The following is a 22,788-nucleotide window of genomic DNA, read 5'->3' on the forward strand; positions in this document are numbered from 1 at the left end:
TTCTCTCATCTAGATTACTAAGGCAGTCTGTAAATTTGAGGGGTTTAGAAGAGCTAGGAGGATAGCAGCCCGGTCTTAGAGCTTATTAAAGGGATACTACTGTCCACTGTCACTATTGTTATTCAACATAGTACTAGAAGTCCTAGCCTCAGCAATCAGACAACAAAAAGAAATAAAATGCATTCATATTGGCAAAGAAGTCAAACTCTCCCTCTTCACAGATGACATGATACTGTACATAGAAAACCCAAAAGACTCCACCCCAAGATTGCTAGAACTCATACAGCAATTCGGCAGTGTGGCAGGATACAAAATCAATGCCCAGAAATCAGTGGCATTTCTATACACTAACAATGAGACTGAAGAAAGAGAAATTAAGGAATCAATCCCATTTACAATTGCATCCAAAAGCATAAGATACCTAGAAATAAACTTAACCAAAGAGGTAAAGGATCTGTACTGTTAAAACTACAGAACACTTCTGAAAGAAATTGAGGAAGACACAAAAAGTTGGAAAATTATTCCTAGTTCATGGATTGGAAGAATAATATTGTGAAAATGTCCATGCTACCCAGGGCAATGTACACATTCAATGCAATCCCTATCAAAATACCATGGACTTCATGCAAAGCGTTGGAACAAATCATCTTAAGATTTGTGTGGAATCAGAAAAGACCCCAAATAGCTAGGGGAATATTGGAAAAGAACACCAGAGCTGGAGGCATTTCAAGTTGTACGACAAAGCTGTGATCATCAAGACGGTGTGGTACTGGCACAAAAACAGACACATAGGTAATGGAACAGAATAGAGAACCTAGAAATGGGCCCTCAACTTTATGATCAACTAATATTCAACAAAGCAGGAAAGACTATCCACTGGAAAAAGGACAGTCTCTTCAATAAATGTTGCTGGGAACTTAGAACAGCCATGTGAATGAAACTAGAATGAAAACTAGACCATTCTCTTACACCATACACAAAGATAAACTCAAAATGGTTGAAAGATCTAAATGTGAGACAAAAATCCATCAAAATCCTAGAGGAGAACACAGGCAACACCCTTTTTGAACTTGGCCACAGCAACTTCTTGCAAGATACATCTATGAAGGCAAGGGAAACAAAAGCAAAAGTGAACCATAGGGACTCAATCAAGATTAAAAGCTTCTGCACAACCAAAGGAACGGTCAACAAAACTAAAAGACAACCTACAAAATGGGAGAATATATTTACAAATGATGTATCAGATAAAGGACTGGTATCCAAGATCTATAAAGAATTTATTAAACTCAACAGCAAAGAAACAAACAATCCAATCATGAAATGGGCAAAAGACATGAACAGAAATCTCACAGAGCAAGACATAGACATGGCCAACAGCACATGAGAAGATGCTCTGAATCACTTGCCATCAGGGAAATACAAATCAAAACCACAATGAGATACCACCTCACACCAGTGAGAATGGGGGAAAATTAACAAGGCAGGAAACCACAAATGTTGGAGAGGATGCGGAGAAAGGGGAACCCTCTTTCACTGTTGGTGGGAATGTGAACTGGTGCAGCCACTCTGGAAAACTGTGTGGAGGTTCCTCAAAGAGTTAAAAATAGAATTACCCCACGACCCAGCAATTGCACTGCTGGGGATTTACCTCAAAGATACAGATGCAGTGAAACGCCGGGACACCTGCACCCCAATGTTTATAGCAGCAATGTCCACAATAGCCAAACTGTGGAAGGAGGTTTGGGGTCCATCAAAAGATGAATGGATAAAGAAGATGTGGTCTATATATATAATGGAATATTCCTCAGCCATTAGAAACAATGAATACCCACCATTTGCTTCAACATGGATGGAACTGGAGGGTACTATGCTGAGTGAAGTTAAGTCAATTGGAGAAGGACAATCATTATATGGTTTCACTCATACAAGGAATATAAAAAATAGTGAAAGGAATTATAGGGGAAAGGAGAGAAAATGAGTGGGAAAAATCAGAGAGGGCGACAGAACATGAGAGACTCCAAACTCTGGGACATGAACAAGAGGTAGTAGAAGGGGAGGTGGGTGGGGGGATAGGGTGACTGGGTGACGGGCACTGTGGGGCACTTGACGAGATGAGCACTGGGTGTTATATGTTGACAAATCGAACTCCAATAAAAAATATATTTAAAAAGGATTGATAAATACTAATACTGAAATAAATACTATTTGGTTGTGATATATTAAATAAATAAATAAATACTATTGACTTCTCAGTCCTTCTTACCAACCACTTCATGGACTCCATCAGAAAGTTGCCCAAAGCCACTGGAAAAGCCTCATCGGTGAATCCTTTCAACTGGCCCATAGGATACCCAAGTGCTTTCCATACTTTAAATCTCCCCTATCTCCCCTGTAGCCAGTTCTCAACATGCTCCCACAGACACCAAGAACAAGCCTCAGCAGTCGGTTAGTGGGCAAGCACAGAAAGTTAGCCTGATCATGCAGGATTGAGAGAAGGCTCACACACTTCAATATTTCAGGACACTTTTCTTGAGAAAACAAACAAGAGGTTCTCAGCATCTGAATTGGTTTTGTGGGATCAAGTGAAATCATAAAATCTTAAGAATTCCTTTCCAGGAGAGAAAAAGAAATATGGAGTGGATGCATCTATTGAAAAGGTTTGAGAGAACCTCAAAATCTTTAGCCAGATGGATAGGTAAAGGAATCTATTTTCCAAAGCCAGTAAATAAAGACTGGAGAAGCTAAGTGCTTCTTCAAATGACAAGACAGTCATCTGAAAGTTCATGGAAACTGAAAAAGCCAAGGAAACATGGCAGTTCAAAGGAATACAATAATCTTCCAGTAACTGACCCTAGAGAAACAGAGTTTTATATCTGCTTGACAAAATTGTTCTTTGTTTTTGTTTTTGACGAAATTGTTCTAAGGAAGCTCAACAACCTACAAAAGAACATATGTGAACAACCAAATATAATCAGGGAATTAATACATAAAATGAGAGATTCAACAGAGACATAGAAGTCATTTTTAAAAATTAAGCTATTCTAGAGGTGGAGAATACAATTAAATTAAAAAATGCAATAAACAACATCAAATGCTTGAAGACAAGCATTTGAAATTATCCAATCAAAGGAGAAAAGAGTCACAAAAGCCTATGTGAATTATGAGACACCATCAATTGAAACAAAATTCACACTATAGAAGTCCCAGAAGGAGAAGAAATATGAATGTAAGCAGAAAACTTCTTTAAAGAAATAATCTTGAAAATCTCAAATCTGGACAGAGATATGAATATCCAGTTACATGAAGTTCATAGGTCAGATTCAACACAAAGAGGACTTCACCAAGACACATTTTAATAAAACTGTCAAAAACAAATAAGTTTAAGGCAGCAAGAAAGGATAAACCTATTTGATTCAAAGTTAACTCCATAAGGCTAAAAGTAGATTTTTCAGCTGAAATCCTGCAGGCCAGGAAAGAGTGGAATGATATATTCAAAGTGCTGAAAGGAAGAAAAATAAAAACTGTCACCAAGAATATTTTACTTAGTAAAGCTGTTCTTCAGAAATGAAGAAGAGATAAAGGTTTCCTCAAACAAAAGCTGAAGGGGTTCATCATCACTAGACATTTTATATAAGAAATGCTGAAAGGAATTCCTTAAGCTCAAATGAAAGGTGTGAATTAGCAACAGGAAAACATCAAAGGATGAAGTGCAATGGTAAGTAAGTGTAATGTAAAATCAGAATATTTTAATACTATAATGGTATATAAATCACTTAACTCTAGTGTAAAGATTAAGGGACATGTTTAAAATGACTAGCTACCATAATTACTTATGGGATATACAATATAAAAATTATAAAATATAATGTCAGAAACATGAAATATGAGGAGAGGGATGTAAAAGGATAAAGTTGTATATGCAATAGAAGGTAGGTTGTTATCAGCTTAGAATAGATCATTGTAAGATAGATGTTTTATGTAAGTTTTATTATAACCACAAAGCAAAAATATATAATAAATACACAAAAACTAGAGAAGTAATCAAAGTATACCACTGCAGAAAATTATCAAATCACAAAGGAAAAGGACAGGAAGAAAGGAGCAAGAGAATTACAGAAATGCCAGAACAATTAACAAAATGGTGATCGTACATCCTTACCTATTAATAGTTACTTTATTATTATTTTTTAAATAACTTTATTTTTTTTATTTATTCATTAGAGACACAGAGAGAGGTAGAGACATAGGCAGAGGGAGAAGCAGGCTCCCAGTGGAGAGCCTGATGCAGACCTGGGTCCCAGGACCCTGGAGTCATGACCTGAGCCAAAGGCAGATAGATGCTCAACCACTGAACCACCCAGGCACCCCTCGACAGTTACTTTTAATGTAGAGATTAATTCTCGAATCAAAAGACATAAAGTGACTAAATAAGATTTAACTATATGCTGCCTACAAGAGGCTCACTTTAGCTCTACAGACACACATAAGCTAAAGTGAAAGGACAGAAAAAAGGTATTTTAGGCGAATGAAAACCAAAAGAGAGCAGGGATAGCTATACTTCTGTCAGACAAAATAGAATTTAAATCAAAAAATATAATCAAAACAGTCATTATATAATGATAAATATAGTATATTTACTTTTATCTCTTCTTCATTTCTCAAGTCATCAAGAGAATATAATAATTATAAATTTATTTACATTTGGAGCATCTAAATATCTTCAGTGGATATTAATATATCTGAAGGCAAGACATAGCAATACAATAATACCTGGAGTTTTCACTAGCACACTCTCAACAATGGATAAAACATCCAGACAGAAAATCAATAAGAATTGTCTTGAACTATACTTTAAACCAAATGCACCTAACGCACATGTTAAATATTCCATCCAAGAGCAACAGAATACACATTCTCCTCAAATGCACAAGGAACATTCTTCATGATAGATTATGCTAGGTCATTATGCAAGAGTCTTAATGCAAATATCAACATATTTTATTTCTACAAATTGTTATCATTTTGGTGTACATTTTATAGGTGAGGAAATTGTGTTTCAGTAATTTAAGAAATTTGGTCAAAGTCATTGGAAATGTTAATTTATAAAGTTGGGATACTGAATCAGTTCTGAAACCACATATTTAATAACTTACATATTATCTTTATGCAGACAGGTTGTTTTGTGTGTTTTGCAACCAAGTATTTCTCAAGTGTCTAAAATAGTGCTTGGTACCTCATAGATGAGGAAAGAAGGAAGATGGGGAGAGAGAGAGAAAAAGGGAAGGAAAGAACATTATGCCACATATTTTTAGGGGGATTTTTACTTCATTCCCAATGTAAGGTAGCAAAAGTGTTCTGTTACATAACTTAATATACTAAATGCTGAAATCCTTGAATAATCATTACTTTTGGTACTCTCCATGACCCATGATTCCTCTTATTTTCCCCTCGATTACATCCCACAGAGTAGTATTCTTGGAGTTACTCAATTAAAAAAAGTCTTTGGGTGAATAGTGGGAAATTATTATGATGTTTCCATTGTCAATAGTGGAATATTTTTAGTGGATATTTTCCAGTTCTGTCCTCTGTGTAAGCAAATCATATTTAGATACTTAAAAGAGCTTGTTTTTATTTGCTATTGCCAGATGTTTTCTATTTCAGTGACAAGAGTCTTTTTCCATGCATATTACAAATCACATTGATTTTGAGCCATAATAGAGATGAAAATGAATATGTAAAACAAATAAAATATGCTTCATCTCTATATTGCATATCCTTTTTATTCTGATTATACATTTAGCATATATCTATTGTGAAAAATGTAGAGAAGTAAGGACAATAAAAATAACTGTTCTTATCATTCAAAAATATTATTTTGTCATTTCTTGCTAAATGCCAAGAGTAAATTATTACAAAAAAAAAAAAAACAGAGAATAGTTTCTTATCGTTCAACGAATATTAATTCTATGAGCTCATAGATGGCCAATGTTACAATTGTTCTGAACCTGCTTGGACTACCACAGAATTCTGGTATTTAGATACTGTTGTGTATATATAAAATTGTTGAAATTTTCTTATCTCAACTTTAAAGAAGATCAAAAAGGAGAATATTTATTTGGGAACATTGACTTTTAAAAAGTGACTTTGCAAGTCTTGAAAACAATTAATAAGAATTACTGTCAATCCTATTCTGCTGATTCTCCAGAAGACACTGGCCATGGCTCCTACTGTGATTTAGTGTTAACTCTGTAAAATTCATGCAATAGTGCACCATAGCATGGTTGTGAGAATTAAAGTGATTTCTACATAAAGTGCTAAGGAAAATATGTGTTTTTTTTTTCCAAGATGAGAACTAAGAACTTAAACAGCATTCATTACAAGTCTCCAAAAAGAACCTTTATCTCAATTGATATAAATGGTTTATGATTCAACAAATGTTGAGTGAATGGACAATGATCAGATATATATAACAATGATGGAGCTCTGACCTACCTCTTCTAGCCTGGGAAGCTGAGCCAGAATTTCTAAGTAACCAGCTTAGGAAGCCCAACCACAACCTCTGTAGCAATTGGCCTAGAATTGTCAGAACTCAGCCAGCTTCCCCACTTCTAATTCAAGACTAACCTGAGAAAGCCAAATATATTCTCCAAATTAATCACCTACGAGGCCTCATTTATAGTTAGCCTACCTCCAGCTTCTTCATGCCAACAATATCCAAACAAAACACACCTGATACGATAGTTTATTGAGGATAAATAATGATTGATGATGATAGATTCCTTTCTCGTTTAGGTGGTTTTTATTTATTTATTTCAAGAATGCTGAAAAATCAACATAAAAACATCAAAATTCCCTCAGCTACTTTATCATATTCATGTTGTCAATCATATATGAGTCATATAATGAATATCAAATTAGGGGGAGACACTCATATCATATTTCATAAAGAAAAGTAGTCCCTATGTCCAATATGGTTGGGGCTGGATTGATACATTATGTATTATGTTTAATACAAAACACTTGGGGGCACCTGGATGGCTCAGTCAGGTAAGCATCCACTTGTGATTTCAGCTCACTGTTGTGAGATTGAGTCCTGAGTTGGGCTCCATGCTCAGGGTAGATTCTGAGACTCTCTCTCCTTCTCCTTCTACCCCTCCCCTGCTCTTTTTCAAATAAATACAGAAATGAAATCTTTAAAAAAATTTTTTAAAATGCATAACACTTGAACATCTTTATTACATTTTAGATTTATGGGATAGAATAGTAATTCCTGCATCAAAAGTAAATCTCATTATTTACTTATTATTTTATTTTAATTCCAGTACAGTTAACATAGCATATTAGCTTCAGGCATAAAGTATAGTAATTCAACAACTCTATATATTACTCAGTGTTCATCAAGATAAGAGTACTTTGAATTCCTTCCACTTATTTCACCCATCCTTTCCTCACCTCTCCTCTTATAATCATCTGCTTCTTCTCTATATAGTTGAGTCTGTTTTTTTATTTGTCTCGTTTCTCCTTAGTTCACTTGTTTTGTTTTTAAATTACACAGACGAGTGAAATCATATGGCATTTGTCTTTCTCTGACTTATTTTGCATTATATCCTATAACTCCATCCATGTTGTTGAAAGTGGCAAGATCTCATTCTTTTTTATGGCTGAGTAATATTCCTTTGTGTGTGTGTGTGTGTGTGTGTGTGTGTGTGTGTGTGTGTGTATACGCCACCTCTTCTATATCCATTCATCCACTGATGGACACTTCAGCTGCTGACAGAATTTGGCTATTGTAGATAATGCTCCAATAAACATAGGGTTGCATATATCCTTGATTCACAAATGTCTTGGTATTCTTCACATAAATACCTAGAAGTAAAGATTACCGGATTGCAGGGTAGTTCTATTTTTAAATTTCAAGGAACTTCCATACTGTTGTCCACAGTGGCTGTACCAGTTTGCATTCCCAGCAAGAGTGCATGAGGGTTCCTTTTTCTCCATATCTTTGCTAACGCTTGTTGTTTGTTGTGGTATGTAAGTTTCATTTTAAAGAAAATTTCCAGGAAAAGAATGGCCTTCAACACTAGGAACATGAACTTGAAAACACTGTCATCTAGAGCTTAACCATAGAGATGTTTGCTTCTAAAAGGAAGTACAGCTTGAATGTGGTAGTGTTCAATAATTGAGGTAAATATATTTTAAAAAGAAAAAAACCCTGCACATATCTTACTGTAGAAGTATATTTAAAACATATTTTTCCTGTTTATGAAATTAAATAGGATATTATGTAAAAAAAGGTTTTGTTTTTATTGCTATGTAATATTAGGTAAAAGTGATATAAACTTAAGGCCATAGTATTCTTAACATCTAGATTTTTAATTCCATTGTAAAATGTTTACACTTTATTTTTCAGTGGCTGGAAGTGCCTACAGTGTTTGAAGAGTAATATGAATGTGAAGATGCATGCCAAGATCGTCTTTGATAATAGTACATATTTCTTAGCTGATTCAATTGTTTTCTAGCATTACCCAATTTGCCAGAGTGCCCAGGTCTCACTGGTTTAGTTAGCTACCCAGGGGTGACTGGTTATGGTGTTAGTGATTCACTCTACAAAGAGAAAGTTAACATTTTGATTGTGTTATAATATTATCTCTCTTTAAACACTCTAATGAGAAAAAGTGGAATTTTATCTTTAATTTGTAGAATATACTGTATCTTTGGTATTTCTTTCATGGGGTTTTAGATAATAAGTTAGCATTGTGAGTCCTGAAATACAACCATTGACTTCTCTCTTTATTCATCTCTCTGGCATCTCCGTGGAGTACATGCATTCTTCAGTGTTCTATCAAATTTAGATGGTATTAGTTGCTGATTTAAGGCAAATTTCATGGGCACCTGGGTGGTTCAATTAGTTAATCTTATCTGCCTTTGCCTTGGGTCATGATCTCTTGGGGTCCTAAGATGGAGCTTAGAGTCAGGCTCCCTGTTCAGTGGAGAGTCTGCTTCTTTCTCTTCCTTTTTCCCTCCCCCTTGCTCATGTGTATTCTCTCTCTTTCAAATAAATACATAAAATCTTTTTTAAAAGCCTATTAATTGCATAAATATAATTTATATATGTGGCCTTTCTCTCTTTCTCTTTTGTTTCCCTGTCGCTCTCTCTATGTCTCTCCATATATTGTGGAAAGTCCATCAACTGATGGATGGATAAAGAAGATGTGATGTAATATACAATGGAATATTACTCAGCCATAAAAGGATTAAATCTTGCTATTTGCAATAATATGGATGGAGCTTAAGAGTATAATGATAAACAAAATAAGTCAGTCAAAGAAAAACAAATACTATATGATTTCCCTGATACGTGGAATTTCAGAACAAAAACAGATAACATAAAAGAAGGAGAAAGAGAGAGAGAGAGAAGGAAACCATAAGAGACTCATATATACAGAACAAATAGGGTTACTGGAAGAGAGGTGGGTGAGGGAATGGGCTAATGCACCATGAGTGTTAAGGGGGGCATTTTTAATGAGCACTAAGTATTATATGTATGTGATGAATCACTAAATTCTTTTTTTTTTCACTAAATTCTTCTACTAAAACCAATATTGCACTATTGTTAACTAGAATTTAAATAAAAACTTGGAACATAAAACCCCCAAATTAACCTAGTAAAAGAAAACTTAAAAAAAGGAAATTGTTTTATACTAAAGAGCAGTATTCTTTTTTATATTTATATAGTAAGTACTTATGTGAGTATAAAATATACAAATTCTAAAATTAAGGGAAAATTTATATAATTATCTAAATTATAAGATTTTCTATCACAATTATTTTGAAAATTTTATTAAATATCTATTTTAAATTTTATTTAGTTGACTATTTAGTAACACCTCATTTGGGGTTATAAAGTTATTTTCAAATAAAATAAAGTCTTCTGCTTTCTTAAAATTATTGAGTTTATTTCAATATTTAATGAATCTCTTCACATCTTTAATGGGAGATGATGAATTTTTATGTTATTTACAAATAGGGGCTTTGAGGTTTGTAATTATTGCTGAATTCTAAAATAGAGTTAGTACTTTAGAGTTACATAAATTTTAGAACAACCAAATTCCAACAGTTCTCCCCAGTGTTCATTAAATCACAATTTTGCTGTTAGGTAATTTGGTCAGGCACATGGGCCATCTGTTGAATTGAATACAAACTATATAATCTGCTTGGACCATCTTTTTGTTTTATATAGTTTATCTCACTTATTTAATTACTACATGCTTCCAGATTTTTGTGGTTTGACAATATGCTCATTCAGTGAAGTTCTGTCCATATTGCATTCCCTACCCACTGAGAGGTAACTAACATTTCTTGTTAATTAACAGTCTGCTTTGCTTATCATTTAGTGATATAATGATAGCATTGGATTATTTATCTTTTTGTAAACTTCATTATGTGTTTATTGTTGACAAAAAATATCTGTATTTCATTAAAATTGTTCAATGGTTTCTTTCTTCCCTTGTTCAGAAATTTTGAGCATTCTATGGATATTAGCACAGCTTCACTTCACTTTTTTTTCTCATATTCTGATATATTTTAAAATTGGAAATTGGGCAGCCCTGGTGGCGCAGCGGTTTAGCGCCGCCTGCAGCCCAGGGCGTGATCCTGGAGACCCTGGATCGAGTCCCACGTCGGGCTCCCTGCATGAAGCCTGCTTCTCCCTCTGCTTAGGTCTCTGCCTCTTTCTCTCTCTCTCTCTCTATCTCTATCTCTATGTGTGTGTGTCTCTATGAATAAATAAATAAAATCTTAAAAAAAACCTATTACTTAAAAAAAATTGGAAATGTTAGAAAATGTGGAATTCTCTCTATCAGAAAAAGTTCTGACCACCCTGATATTCAACAACTATTACAGATCATACCTGATTTTTCATCTTTCATCTCTTGTAGATTATTATAGCCATCATTTAGAGATTTATCAGATGATCCTTCTAATCCATATTGATTCCTATTTTCTAGTTTTCCATGAAGAGTTGAAATTATATCTGCTTGCTTTTCTCACTTGAACTCATTTGTGTAATGTGGAAAATGGACCACCATAATTTCTATTAGATGATATCAGTACTTTATTTTTTAAAAGTTCTGTAAGTTAAAGCATTTTGCATTCATGCACTTAATTTAATTTATCTAAATTTAAATTAAAATTTAAAATAATTTTAATTTAAAATAAAACAATTCAACTATTTACTTGTCTGGTTGTTCTATTATGAATTGTATAATAAAGTGTTCTTTATCTCTTATAATTTTTTCTGAAGCCATTAAAATTTCTGTTCTGCTTTCTATGTATAAAAGCACTTATCAGGCATCATAGAATCCCTCTAGTTTACTATACTAAATTGCTTAAATTTGAGTATGTGTTATAACTATTTGGAATTGGATACTGGGCGTTTAACATTATCCTCTATGGCGAATCAAGCTACTAATTACCCTCCTCCTTTTTTTTTTTTGTTTTCTTTTCTATAATTGATTGGCATAATTATGCCATATGAGGAATTCATTTGATCTCATGTCTTTAAATTTGGATCATGTTGACTTTCAATTCTTAAAACATCAAGAGATTTCTACTGCTGCAGAATGACACTTCCACAGCACAGCCATAGAAGCTGAATACCAGCTCATTGGGGCATTTGGGAGCAACCTCATGGCAGAAAAGTCATGAGGTTTCTAGATCACAAAGAGAAAAAAAGCACATGCACATTAGGGTTAGTCAGATTTTCTGCTGCTTTTCCCATGAAGGCATGTGCTAATTCCTAAGCCACACTTGGCAAAAGTTATGTATATGTAATTTGTATGTTTTTTATTTATGTATATAGCCTTCAATAAAAAAATAAATCAACATTACTCACTCATCTGAGTAAATATTGTGTTGAGACTAAAGTCATATTTAATTTTATGATTCTTTTGGGTTTTTATCTGTAGGATACCTTTTGTGATAGGTGTTTTTTGAAAATCAGTTTCTGCACATGGTCTTCATTCATTTGACGTCAAAGGCTTATTTTAGTGTGTTCTTTTTGAAAACAAATTGTCTACTTGTAAAAGCATCATCTTCTACTAACTGATAATCACAGTTTAGAGAGACCAGGGCTTAAATTACAGCTATTTCCTCTACTAAGTTTGGAAAATGGGCATGATTTTTGATATAATCATTTTGTGTCTCAGTTTTCTCATTTATATATAGAGATATTATACTTTCTACACAATTGTAATATTAATATGACAATGCATAGAGAGCAAAGAACTTGTTTCCAATTATTCATTATTTTTACTATCAATATCTTCATTAAACCCCATATGATGGTTCTCAGTTATGACAAGAAATGTGAAAATGTATTTAAAATATAAAACATTTATTTACTTATTTTACTGTAATTACAAAAAATAGTGAATATGCGTTGCTTCTTATGTATAAATAATAATAATACTACTTCATGTAGTTTTCAAAATTGACTCAGAAGACGCAAAACTAGACATTTTCCAAAAACACTTTACAGTTATGAGAAATAATTATATCTTGTTTTTTAAATATTTTATTTATTTATTTTATTTTATTTTATTTTATTTTATTTATTATTTATTTGAGAGAGTGGGGTGGCAAGAGCAGAGGGAGAGGGACAAGTAGACTCCTCACTGAGCACGGAGCCCAATGTCGGGCTCGATTCCACTTCATTCAGATCATGACCTGAGCTGAAATCAAGAATTAGACACTTAACTGATTGAGCCACCCAGATGCCCTGAGAAATAATTGTTAATAAAATGAAACTACTTCCATTTTGCCTAGCATAAATCTGGATGGAAAACATATGTAACAAAGCATAAATACCACAAACTGTATAGAAAAGTATTATAGTATGCACATCCATCTTTAATTAATAACAAGGCTTGGGTTTATATATGGCTGTTATAAGATATGGAGTTGTGGTCAAATTACCTGAATTAACTCCATCATTATTGAATGAGTCTAATATAACAACCTGGTAGCATCCAGTGTCTGATAAATATAAATTATTCAATAAATATTAACATTTTAAAATATTACAAAATATATTCTCTTCTTATTTAGATGACTTTAGTACTATAAAGAGTGATAAAAGTAATTAAAAATTTATTTTTTCCTGAGTTGCTAATTTTAGCTATTCTGACAGGTGTGAGATGTATCTCATTGTGATTTTGATTGGTATTTGCCTTATGATGAGTGATGTTGAGTATTTTTTCATGTGTCTGTTAGCCATTTGTATGCCTTCATTTTGAGAAATGTCTGCTTATGTCTTCTCATTTCTCAACTGGATTTTTAAAAATTTTTTGGGTGTTGGGTTTGGTATGTTCTTTATATGTTATTTGCAAATATCTTCTCCCATTCCATCGATTCCCTTTCAGTTTTGTTGATTGTTTTTTATGACCCAGAAATTGCACTACCAGGTATTTATTTAAATGATACAAAAATAGTGATTCAAACAGGCACATGAACACCAATATTTACTGGTGTTATTTATTTATTTATTTATTTATTTATTTATTTATTATTGGTTATTTATTACTATTGGTTATTTATTTATTTACACAACAGCCAAGATATGAAAGAGCCCAAATGTCCATTAACTGATGAATGGATAAAGAAGAGATGGTGTATGTATACAATGGAATATTACTCAGCCATCAAAAAGAATGAACTTGCCATTTGCAATGAGGTAGATGGAACTAGAGTGTATTATGCTAAGCAGAATATGTCAGTGAGAGAAAGACAAATACCATATGATTTCACTTATATATGGAATTTAGAAACAAAACAGATGAACATAGAGGAAGACAAGGAAAAATAAGATAAAAACATAAAAAAAAACCATAAGAGACTCATACCTATAGAGAAGGCATAATTGTAGGAAACAAACTGAGGGTTATTGGAGGGGAGGTGCATGAGGCGATAGGTAAATGGGTGATGGGTGTTAAGGAGGGTACCTGATATAATGAGCACTGGGTATTACACCCAAGTGATGAATCACTACTCCTCAAACTAACACTATGCTACATGCTAACTAACCTGAATTTAGATAAATTCTTAAAAGAATGAAAAGAAAGCAATTAAAAAATTTAAAGTACATAATATTTTAAGCACAGATAAGTATTTATAAAAATAATCTATTTTTTAACATTTTAAATAATCTTTCATATGAGAAATATATATTTAGGGTTATAAGCAATTAGCACCTAGAAAGAAATTTAGAGGCCTTGCAATGTTTCTCATTTTACAGATAACTTAACTGAGATGTGTAGATATTAAGCATGTTATCCAGAATCACAGAGACTATTACTGACAAGTCTAAGATTAAATTTCACATTACCTTGTTTCTGTTCAGCATTTTGCTTTCATGGCTGACTGTCTCTTTTAATTTATTCTCACCACTAGACAAGGAATTGAGGTAGAGGTTTATAATCATAGTGTCTTACTTATTGTCTCTAAGTAAATTTCAGTTATGTTATAACTCATTATAATCATTCTAGTTTAAGATCTCTTTTTAAAAGATTTTATCTCTACATTTTTATTGATAATGTTCAGTGTTTCTGTTTTGTTAATTTTTGCTGTATCATTTAAGATTTATTTAAACAGGAATATAATTTTCTCAAATATTTTAATGTTTTTCATTGCCAACAGAGCTAACATAAATTCAAAAGGTTTTTACACATAATAGAAATTTACTTTCTCTAGAAGAATATCATAGAAGCTCTCTGTCTTAAAATGACTGGTTAAGAACATGCATACATTTCTACTCATTCCTATAAAAATGACTGTGAAGGAATATATTATAATACATATATATATTATGTGTATAATGTAAAGAACTGGCATCAGATAGAGTATGTCCACTAAACTGAAAGAAAAATAAGAAATGACAGAATTGTATGAACAAGTGAAACATACCAAAAGAGACAAAACTCGGGATGCCTGTGTAGTTCAGTGGTTGAGCCTTTGGCTCAGGTTGTGATCCCAGTGTCCGGGATCGAGTCCCACATCCAGTTCCTGCAAGGAACCTGCTTCTCCCTTTGCCTATGTGTCTGCCTCTCTCTCTCTGTCTCTCTCTGTCTCTCATGAATATATTTTTTAAATCTTTAAAAAAATTAAAAGAAGCAAAACTCATCAAGGGAGCCATTTGCATCACTAAACTTCAAAAATACCCTGCAGTGAGTAATATCAAATATGTTCAAAGATAGCAGTGCAAAGTGGGGATCAAAGCAGAAGAATTAGTTGAAATCTATTTAAGGAGAATCAGTGAGATCCCCTAGATCCCTTTTCCCAGTTTTCATTTTTCTTAGCCTAATGAACAGCCCCTACCCAGCAGGAAGGAAGCGGTTTACTCTCTGGAGAAAGTAACAGGAGGCAAAGAGTCTGCACATTATGATACCAGGACAAAAAAAAAAAAAAAAAAGGCAGGGGAATTAATGATGGTTCAGCTTCCTGAATGTTGTCATTGAGACTGAGAAATTCTTCCCAAGCTCTACCCTTCCCCTGGTCCTAGGTAAGAACAACTCATCTGATAATTTGATAAAACTGGGAAGTACTTAATCATACTTGGAGGTGAAGCATGTGCTGTCATAATGGAATAATGTTATATTAGCATTGATATTGCTCTGATATTACTTAAATGATTCAGGATATAAACCAAAAGAGATAATGAAATTGAGTAATTTAGCTAATAACCTTATATATAGTTTTCTGTGTTCTTTAGATTGATGACTGAATCTAACTTCTTGTTTGAATTGAGCACACTTAAATTCTGGCTTAGAAATGGCTATGAATTCTGACTATATAAACACAATATATTTCTAAAATAATTTGTCCACATTGAGGTGTTCAGAGATGAGCTCTGCAAAGACTGAAACGTTCTTGTACACTTGCTGTTCCATAAAAACATCCAACAATTGATTATGCATAAAAAGAGCATGAAAACTTCATGTTTCTCAAAGTTAAAATGACTTTCACTAGAAACACAATATTTAATCACTATTCCCCAAGCAGCTGTTTCAATTCGATTGATCATATTCACAGATGATGATGGTTTTATTTTCTAGCTCAGAATGAAGAATGTTCAAGTCCAAGAACTGAGGCCATTATTATTCACATGCTTTTGATCCAGGAAATTCTTACCACAAAAATAAGGATGTAACCTTCACTGTACTGCATTATTTTAAGAAAGTGATGAAACTACTTTATCTAGCCAAATTGTGTATTTGAGCAATTAGATATTAAGCAATTTACTCATCAAGAATAACTTCAAGGCCTGTCTTGCTGTGTCCAGTAATACTAAACTATTATAACACAAACTCTACCCAATCTCAATAACTAATCTTTTTAAAGGGAAAATTGGCTGTTTCCAAAACCATATAAACATTCGTCCATAATTCCCCCCTGTAAGCTTCTCTTAAAATAGTGTTCTCCTTAATTGTGGTATGGTGAATAAATTTTGCATTGGTAACACATTAGTACACTGCTTTTTTGAGAGTTAGTTTTCAACAGGGATTTCTTTTACCAAGTCACCAGACTGGTTATGAAGTTGAAGTTCAAATATACCTGAAATACAAGCCACAAGTTACATTTCTCCTGACAAATAATTTCTAATTCATGAAGAACCATGGTAGAGAAAGAGAGAACAGACATAGGAAGAGGGAGAAGAAGGCTCCCCACTAAACAAGCTGACATTGATTTTCAGTCCCATCTTTTCTGCTATACACAGCCCTTCCAAATTTTTACTTCACGATCCATTTATTATTTGAATTCAACAGTGGAAGTTCTCTTTGATTATAGAGATAGTTTATTTGATCTGTTCATATTGAGTCTCAGTATCAGCTGCCCACCTTTATTGTCCTTCAAGATTCTTTAAGATTAGAATGTGGTGTGATCATTCAGCTCTTGTCCATATCTTCTGGAAATGTTATGCATCTACTACTCTAGGTCTGATATCAGAAACACATGTTTTATTCATGTCTATGGAAAGCCTACATTGTGCCTGATACGTTGTTGGACTCCATAATATTTGTTAAATTAATCAAAATATTAACTGATTAAAGGCTTTTAAAATTCCCTTCACTTCTAGTATCTGAGGATTTAACTAAATTTCTACCAGAAGTAAACAACCCACCAATATAAACTGTGTTATATTTTACTCACAATGTCTAGGTGCTTATAGTGTATTTCCCTTTCAATCTCATGGGTCTTCTCATAATATCAAATACTAGTTCAGTGCATCCAGGAAAAGAAGCTGGTGAGAAAAGAGCACAATCTAAAGAAATAATTGAAACCTGAAAGAACTGCTTAAATCTCTGAATGGTATTAAATTTTAGCCTCGATTTTGATAAATTTAGTTACTCTATTTGTTCCCAAGCAGATGTTGAAGCTTATGAAGAAAATAAAATCAGCTCTAGAGAAATAAAAGAGTTATATTTTATATGTACATCCCAATTATAGCATTAAATTAGTGACCCAATATTATAGGTTTTATTCAGAGACTTTCTCAGATTCATTTTTGTGCAAAATCTTGTTATAAAATAAATACTAAGTTCATTTTGTATGTTCAGTAATTAAGGATAACCTTCCTACTTTTCTTACACTCTTCATTCCTTCTCCCTATTAGAGAATAATTTTCTATTATAAGAGTGTATCAGTTGAATGCTATGATAGAAGGACAGTGTTATCAGGAGATGTCTTATTTATCTTATAAATATTCCATTTTGAAAAATCTAAACAACTAATTGTACTAGCTTAGGAGGACCTTGACCATAAAGATCCATTGCCTTTCCTCTAATTAGCTGCCTCTAGCTTTGATCATTGAAAGGGGAAAAAAAGGGGGAGGGATTCCAAGAATAGTTTATCGATGTATTATCTAAAATTGACCTGAATGATAAAAACTATCTTTTATTTCCTTTTGTGCTGTGAATATTTGATAATCTAAAATTACACTGCAATTGCACTGCACCTACGTATTGTTTGAGATGTTGGATTTGTTTTCAAAATTTGGGAATCTGCTATGTATTTAGTATGACATTGATTTTCAGTCCCATCTTTTCTGTTATACACAGCCCTTCCAAATTTTTACTTCACGATCCACTTATTATTTGAATTCAACAGTGGAAGTTCTACTTCTGCTAGAATACATGTGGAAGATTGTTTTACTTGACCGTGTAAAGCCTAACTGACAGCAGTATAAAGGGACAACTAGAGAATGTCAAATGTATGGGACAGGGTAATAAAATGATTTATACAAGTGATGAGAGGAAAGGAGATAGAGGATTATAAGAAAGGGGGACATGAGTAAGATAATAAGAATGATCAAATCCATTTCCATTAGTTAGGTACATATTGATATAAACTCTTATGTCTCAAGGAAAATAAGTCTTATTATTGATTGTCTTTTTATTTCTGGAATATTTGGTATTATAAGAATTTTAAATAAAAACTGGAAAGCCAGTGATTATATTTTCCAAAAAATATTTCAAAAAATATTTATTATAACTAATTTCATTTGTTATAGCCAAAATATGCCAAAATTTGAGAGAGAGAAAGAAAGAGAGTTCAGGCATAGGGAGAGGGAGAAGAAGGTTCCCACCAAGCAAGGAGCCCAATGTGGGGCTCCATCCCAGGACCCTAGGATCATGACCTGAACTGAAGGAAGATGCTTAACTGACTGAACAACCCAGGCACACCTCTTATACTTTCTGTAATCCTGGATGGAAATCTAAGTATTTAGTTACCCATATCCCATACATAGTTAAATTAATTTATAAATCTAACTCCTGATTTTTAGCAGCAAAACCAATACACAACATATCCAATCAAGTTATTTTTATAGCACTAAGTTATCAAAAATGGCATTATTTATCCAACAACCTAATTAAGAGTTAGCAAAAACTTTGGTGGCTTTCTATAATAACTTAAATTATCTATGATACATTTATAGCAATAAAAAAAATCCTGAGGTCCATTATGACACATCCTTATTTTTTAATGTATTGATATAATACCACTTTAAACAATTATAGCTTCCAATTATACTTTGACTGAATGAAACTAGAAACCATTCTCTGATTCATGCTGATTATTTTTGTTAAGATTTTATTTATTTTGAGAGAGAATGCATGTGCACACAAGTGAGAGGAGCAGAGGGAGAAAGTGAATCTTAAACAGACTGCTAAATGCAGAGCCCCACACATGACTCCATCTCAAGACCCTGAGATCATGACCTAAGCCAAAACCAAGAGTCTGATGCTTAACAGACTATGCCACCCAGGTGCCCCTGAGAATGACTTTTTAAGATTTCTTCAGAATATCTTCAAATGCCTAGAAAAAAAAGTTTTACTCAATGAATCTCCCTCCATGTCTGTCTATTCTCTTGACAAGTAGCCAGGCCAACGGATGGTTTGGGGAAACTGCACGATCTCCATAAACTAGCTATGTCAAAGTTGCTTGAGGTTTATTATCCAGACAGGTTGCACCTAAGTATCTCCAAAACAGAAATTCTTGCAGACCTATTTCTCTTTATTATTAGGTATCTTCCACTAATTCACATACTACTGTCTAAAAGTAATGTATACCTATTGAGTAACATACATACAAATTGTTCTCTCCTTTTCTAATATAAAATTGGAATGTGAAGTGCCATACCTTTTGGCAACACTGACATAAATAATGTTCATTGGGTTCCAATCTTTCTCAAAGTTATGATTTCTTTCATTCTTTCACTATTCTAATACCCTGAAGTCAATTTTTTCCCATATCTACAAACACATTCCATTAATACCATTGATGTTTTAAATGAAAAACATTAAAACTAAATCCTTTCATTTGGAAATAAAATTAAGCTAATGATTACCAACTTTTGTGTGTTAGTCATTTAGCAAAATAATTTTCCCAGTGTTTGTGTCCTTTAAGGCTAAGAAAGCAATTGACAAGAAATAGGCATATTAAAAGGCCTTATGTTAAAAGTTACTGATATAAATTATGATACCCTATTTATATTTTGTCAGGAGAATAATTAATCATTAATTTTCAGCTCTCACCTCAGCATAACAGTATAAAGATCAAGTTATATCAAAATGATTCCTGGAGGCAATTATCTAAAACCACTTAGATAATATAGAGTTCAAATATTCATACTAATTAACATTACTACTACAAAAATCACTATTTCCAAAATTAAATAATCACTTAAATATTCGAACTGAGACTTAAATTTTATGTAGTTTTCAATAATAATGGTGAATAAGACACAATAAAAACTCCCTTTCTCTGGGAAATAAATAAATTGTTAAGATTTTTTAAAAGAAAAGAATGAATAGAGACTTTTAAAATCAAAGAAGTTTCAGGAATACAGAAACATTCCCTAAAAGCTGATACTATGTAGTTCATAATGGGACTTTTCTGTTCCCTTAATCTTGTGTCTGTTTTTGTTCCCGTCTGGTTCCTATACCTTTATAATATAGTTTAAAATCACAAAGTGTGATTGCCCAGCTTTGTTCTTTGTCAAGATTTCTTTGGCTATTCAGGGTCTTTTTTCATGGTTTTGTACAAATTTTGGGATTGCCTTTTCTATTTCTGTAAAAAATGTCATTGGAATTTTGGTAGGGAACTTATTAAATTTGCAGGTGGCTTTGAGTAGTATGGATAATTTGCCAAGGTTGTTCCAGGGAGAAACTTGCAACTTTTTTGTTGTTTACTTGTACAAGGTCTATACTCTTCTATCACTCAATAAAGATGATTAGAGATGGCTATCAGAGCCAGGAGTTCCAAAGAGGTGGTCAGTCCATCCCTCATGTGGCTGCCTCAAAAGTTGGGATTTCAGGTGTGTGTACAACCTTGTTCTAGGGAGAACCTTGTGATTTTTTTGTTGTTATTGAGTGAGTTGAATGGAGAAGGAGCTGTCCAAGGAATTCCCCAGTCTCTAGGGACGATTTCAGCAGACCCTAGTTGTGTGCAAAATTAGAAGTTTGGCCCTTAAGCAGCAGTACACAGAAAAAAAAACTTTCAGAGAAAGACTTGGAGATAGGCATTTTGCCAGTTCCTTTCATGTTGAGCCCTAGGTGGAAAATTACTGGAGAACTGCTTCTTTATTTGCTATAGTCATAGAATTCATGAATGGAAGTCCTATTGGCTATCAAAGCCTAATGTTCTGAGGACCAGTCCTTCGTGTAATAGTCATAAAAGCTGGAGTACAGATGTGTACAAGCTATTTCTAGGGACATAATGAGACTTGGAGTGGGTTGGAGGAAGAAGTCAGTGGAGGTGATCACAGACTTTTCCGGTCTTTGAGGAGTGTTTTACCAGGCTCTAGTTATATGCAAAATTAGAAGCATGGTCCTCAAGCAGTAACTTAAAAAAAAATAATTTATTTATTTGAAAGAGAGAGAGACAGCACAAGCACAACTGGGAGGCAGAGGGAGAGGGAGAAGCAGGCTCCCTGCTGAGCAGGGGGCCCAGTGTGGGGCTGGATCACAGCCCAGAGGTCCCGACCTGAGCCAAAGGCAGATGCTTAACAGACTGAGCCAGCCAGGGGCTCCATAAAGTATGTACATAAACCCTTTCAAGGAAACACTGAGAACATGAGTCTTTTTACCTGCCCTCTCTGCACTGAGCCCTGGGGCAATAGCTATATTTGGTTTTTGCTTGCCTGTTAAGAAAAACTTTGTTTTCTATAGTTTTTTTTTTGTGTGTGTGTGTGTGTGTGTGTGTCTCATGGATGCAAGCCTCATTGGCTTTCAGAACCTGGTGTTCTGAGAGCCTGTCTTTCAGGTAAGAGTGTCTAAATTTGCAGCACTAGCTGTGAAATAGAGAGCCCAGATGTAAACCCACACATATATGGTCAGTTAATTTATTAAAAAGGAGCCCAGAATATGCAATATGAAAAGGATAATTTCTTCAAAAAATAATCTTGGGAAAAATAGATAGCCATATGCAAAAGAATGAAACTAGATTCTTCCACCATAAATAAAAATCAACTCAGAATGGATTAAGATTTGAACATAACCCCTGCAAATCAAAACTGCTAGAAGAAAACATTAGGAGGTAAGCGTGACATGGGTTTTTGCAAAGGTTTTTGGAGTTGACACAAAAGCAAAAGAAACAAGAGGAAAAATAAACAAGTGGAAGTACATTAAACTAAAAAGCATCTGTACTGCAAAGGAAACCCTAGATAAAATGAAAAGTCAACATATGGAATGGAAGAAAATATTTGCAATTTACATATCCATTAGGTCAAATTACCAAAGTAATTTGGTACCAAGTACCAAAGAAGCAAATGATCCAATTTTAACAGGGACAAAGGGCCTAAATAGACATTTCTTAAAAGAAGAGATGCAAAATAACATTACTAATCATCAGGGAAATACAAATGAAAACCACAGTGAGATATCTGCTCATACATGTTAGGATGGTTATTATCAAAAAGACAAGAGACAATAAATTCTGATAATGATGTAGAGAGAAGGGAAACTTTATACAATGTCTATGGTAATGTAAATTGGTATCCACTATGGAAGAGTATGAAGTTTCTTTAAAAAATTAAAAATAGGAATGTCTGGGTGGCTCAGTGGTTGAGGGTCGGTCTTCAGCTCAGGGCAGAGTCCCCAGGTCCTGGGATCTAGTTCTACAATCGGCTCCCTGCAGGGAGCCTGCTTCTTCCTCTGCCTGTCTCTGCCTCTCTGTGTATGTCTCTCATGAAAAAATAAATTTAAAAAAATTTAAATTAAAAATAAATCTACC

The sequence above is a fragment of the Canis lupus genome, chromosome 4, assembly GCF_011100685.1.
Source record: "Canis lupus familiaris isolate Mischka breed German Shepherd chromosome 4, alternate assembly UU_Cfam_GSD_1.0, whole genome shotgun sequence".
NCBI classification, from domain to species: Eukaryota; Metazoa; Chordata; class Mammalia; order Carnivora; family Canidae; genus Canis; species Canis lupus.